Genomic DNA, 4,690 nt, shown 5'->3' with positions numbered 1-4,690 from the left:
AAGGTCAATCCCACTATTCGGTGGTAAAAGAGTAGCCCAAGAGTTGGCGGTGGGTGGTGATGACTAGCTGCCTTCCCTCTAGTCTTACACTGCTAAATTAGGGACGGCTAGCGCAGATAGCCCTCGTGTAGCTTTGCGCGAAATTCAAAACAAACAAACAAACTGTTTAAAGTAATTATAACTTTACACGTGAAAATCTTCCCTCGGGTTAACATTATCTTTGGGAAGTAAAACTGACATACTGGAGGCATTTAAAAAATTATAAGCTATTTTTTTTTGCAGAAAATGTACAGAAAAATTAACTAGTTAAGTATCACTTTAAGCCTAAAATAAAAAAAGGACGTCAATGTTTTAAAGGGTTCAATGACCGCATATGATAACTTAATTAGAGCTAAGCTGATAACATATTTGAATCCTATTGTATATGAAAATGAAGAGCCTATCAGTTTCTGCAGTCCTCAGTTTTCATGGAAGTGGGAAACAAAATCCATAGCTACTTACACACTATTGATCACATCTCCTTTTCTGGTTCGTTAGCTTTTCAGAAACTGCAATAAAGTCTTGTTTCAAAGACTGACATGGTAAATCACACGCATCAGTATCTTACAAGAAACATCAGAAGTGGCCAGGGATTGCTTGCCAACCGCTTGTGGCCAGGTGGTTAGGGCGCTCGGCTCACAATCTGAGGGTCGCGGGTTCGAATCTCCGTCCCACCAAACATGCTCGCCCTTTCAGCCGTGGGGGCATTATAATGTGACGGTCAATCCCACTATTCGTTGGTAAAAGAGTAGCCAAAGAGTTGACTTCCCTCTAGTCTTACACTGCTAAATTAGGGACGGCTAGCGCAGATAGCCCTCGTGTAGCTTTGCGCGAAATTCAAAAACAAACAAACAAGCCAACCGCTTGCAAGACTCCTGGTGAATAGGTTTTTGTTATTTCTTGCCATAGCACTGACTGGTTTGCTTCAAAACGATTTATTAAAACGTATGAAGCTAATTTGAAACGGTTCTGTAGTTGGAGGTATGGAGAAAATTGGATAGTAGAGTAGATTAAAAATAATATAAATTATACATCAAGAATTAATTTCATACACAATAAAGGTATTGCTAAAAATGTTTAAAAGGCAACAACAATTAAATACATGTTTGAGTTAGTGAACAAACAATGAAAAGTGACTAGTGATTTAAATGTAACTGTCTGTAATGGAAGCACATAATGTTATTATTTCTCATTGTACAAGATACAAATCTAAAACATGCGATTTACGATACCACGAATACACAGTTATGTGCTGATCTCTCTGGTCATTCTTTTGATCAAGTGACCTGAGAGGATCAGGTACACCCTTGACCTCTACCTCCCTCTTTGACTGTTGGTTTACTTCTTGAGAGTCGTGGATGAAGTCCACATTAGTTCCGCGGTATAATTCGGTCCGGTAGCCGTTGCACTTGTTCATTCACACACGCGAGTGGACATTTTCATGCCATGTCCGTGAAGGTACAATGTAAAATTTTCTTAATTTATGTTAAATATTTCGCTTTTTTGTTGTTGTTATGTGCTCCACTACACGTGTTCCAAATTTCAAACCTGCAACTTACGATGCCATGAACACACTGTTATGTGCAAATGTTTCAAATCTAAAACCTGCAATTTGAGTTAAACACACTAAGTTATTATATGTTACATTTTATAAGAGCTGAATAAAAACCAACATCGCTACGCAATACCACAACACGCAAACAGTACACAAATATCGTCACCTTGGATCGAGATTACTAAGAAAGCTATTCGACCATTTCTTGTCTTCTTCATTGGCTTCGTGTGATATCTGCAGAAATAGTGATACAATCTATCCGATCATTCATACTGACGTCTGTAGACGGCATTAAGAATTAGTCTTGCACATATGTTGGAGAAATAATGTCCTCTGAAAATAATGTAATTAAACTTACAATTAGTACGAAATAATGTCCTCTGAAAATAATGTAATTAAACTTACAATTACTACCAAATAATGTCCTCTGAAAATAATGTAATTAAACTTACAATTACTACCAAATAATGTCCTCTGAAAATAATGTAATTAAACTTACAATTAATACCAAATAACGTCCTCTGAAAATAATGTAATTAAACTTACAATTAGTACGAAATAGTGTCCTCTAAAAATAATGTAATTAAACTTACAATTAGTACGAAATAATGTCCTCTGAAAGTAATGTAATTAAACTTACAATTAATACCAAATAATGTCCTCTGAAAGCAATGTAATTAAACTTACAATTAATACCAAATAACGTCCTCTGAAAGTAATGTAATTAAACTTACAATTAGTACGATATAATGTCCTCTGAAAATAATGTAATTAAACTTACAAGTAGTACTTTTCACTTTCTTTTTTTTTCTGAATAATAAATTCAATTTCCTTAACCAAATTATTGGAAACATTTTTAATGTTAATGTATGAATTATACCGCCATAGATTTCAAGTGTTTTCAGTTTTATCCAAGAAGGCAAGAACATCCAAAGACTAGATGAATTATCCTGGACTTTTTTTTCTTGTTAAAAACTTCTCATTGCTAGCTTCCCTCATTCAAACTCAGTCACTTCTAGTATTCAGATATTTGCTAAGGTTTGCATTACACGTGGCTCACGATCTTAACTTTAGCAAACAAAGGTGAACAATCTTGGGAACTGGCTCTGTAGCTGTTGCAAATATGGTGACCATCACTGACTTACATAAATGAAAAATTGGGTTGTTATTAAAATTCAACAAAATCCTAAACTCTTCTGTTAGCGCAACCTTGGGACAACAGAAACTACTTCCTTCACCCTGAAATACTGTCTACTTCATCAGTAATAAAAGGTGTGTTTGAATTAATAATACCTACAGCTAATGATACTGTTGGCCTACATTTGTTTTGTCAGCTATCTGGCCAGCTAGCGTGTAATATTTATAAGCAGTGCATAAAGCAATCACATTGACGCTATATTATCTGCTTTACTTAGAAACCATCATAATTTGCATAGTGTTCTATATTTGGTTCCGTTGATTTAAGGGGCAAATATAAGGTTCTTCATTACCTATTGGAACGTGGCTCTGGGATCTTAAATTATCATATTAAAGGACTTGAAGCTTTCAATATAACCTTTTTTTCATCACTTCTGCCTCCTTTGTGCCATGCTAACTACTCAGATTGAATTTCGTTAGAACGTAAAAACTCCAATTTTTGTGTTCTTAGAATGAACATTAGTCCATTTTAAAAAACTGTTACAGGAATGTCACGAGCCATGTTTATTTCCACGGTTTCAACGATATTTTCTGTTTTTATAGCTCCATAGGTTTAGTGAAATTGAAAGTTAACGTTTAAGAAACATAACTCAGGTTAATCAAAATTTCATTCAAACTATCTTGACTTTTGAAACAATAAAAGAGCCCGGCATGGCCAGGTGGATAAGGCGCTCGACTCACAATCTGAGGGTCGCGGGTTCGAATCCGCATCCCACCAAACATGCTCGCCCTTTCAGCCGTGGGGGCGTTATAATGTGACGGTCAATCCCACTATTCGTTGGTAAAAGATTAGCCCAAGAGTTGGCGGTGGGTGGTGATGACTAGCTGCCTTCCTTCTAGTCTTACACTGCTAAATTAGGGACGGTTAGCGCAGATAGCCCTCGTGTAGCTTTGCGCGAAATTCCAAAACAAACAAACAAACAATAAAAGCTGAATGTGTAATTAATATGCATACATAAATTATATGCAAATTAATGGTTTATTAATTAAAGATTGTAATTAACATGCATACATAAATGATATGCAAATTAATAGTTTATTAATTAAAGGTTGTAATTAACATGTATGCATAAATGATATGTAAATTAATGGTTTATTAATTAAAGGTTGTAATTAACATACATAAATGATATGCAAATTAATGGTTTATTAATTAAAGGTTGTAATTAATATGCATACATAAATGATATGCAAGTTAATGGTTTATTAGTTAAAGGTTGTAATTAATATACATACATAAATGATATGCAAATTAATAGTTTATTAATTAAAGGTTGTAATTAACATGCATACATAAATGATATGCAAATTAATGGTTTATTAATTAAATGTTGTAATTAACATGCATACATAAATGATATGCAAATTAATGGTTTATTAATTAAAGGTTTTAATTAACATGTATGCATAAATGATATGTAAATTAATGGTTTATTAATTAAAGATTGTAATTAACATGCATACATAAATGATATGCAAATTAATGGTTTTAATTACTAGTACGTCATCAACACTAGGGGATGCACTGCTAGGTGACATCATATGATCAAGTTATCATCACCAGAGAGCACATTGCTAAGATTACTCTTTTTCATATATTTCATTAGATTTATAGATTTTGCTTTCATAATTAATCTTCAGGCATTCTTCCATTTCATATTAGAAGATTATAATTTTACTCTATAATGAACAAAGGATTCAGATATGTTGCTTATTTTAAATTTTCAAATAGGTTATTATTTCACTTATATAAAACCCCAATATGTTTTAAGCAATTATAGTATTTTGGTACTTGTGTATAAAGTTGATATAACAAATAATATTCAACGTTAAACTGGTACACAGTTAAAAACATTTTATTTAGGCCTATCTATGGCTTTCAAAAAGTTGACGTCTCTA

The 4,690-nt window shown here is 33.3% G+C and overlaps 1 protein-coding gene across 2 annotated transcripts in view; it reads right to left on the bottom strand.

Annotated features, from left to right (window-relative positions):
- Window positions 1–1,133: 1,133 nt before the first annotated feature.
- The window catches only part of LOC111088326, a 32,559-nt gene continuing 29,002 nt past the window's right edge, over window positions 1,134–4,690 (bottom strand). For both annotated transcript variants that reach the window (XM_022398102.1, XM_022398103.1), the window contains exon 6: window positions 1,134–1,927. The gene's annotated coding sequence lies outside the window, so the exon portion shown is untranslated. The remainder of the gene's footprint in view (window positions 1,928–4,690) is intronic.

This window comes from Limulus polyphemus, unplaced genomic scaffold (genome assembly GCF_000517525.1).
Source record: "Limulus polyphemus unplaced genomic scaffold, Limulus_polyphemus-2.1.2 Scaffold3546, whole genome shotgun sequence".
Lineage (NCBI taxonomy): Eukaryota > Metazoa > Arthropoda > Merostomata > Xiphosura > Limulidae > Limulus > Limulus polyphemus.
This window is presented reverse-complemented; position numbering and strand designations above follow the sequence as displayed.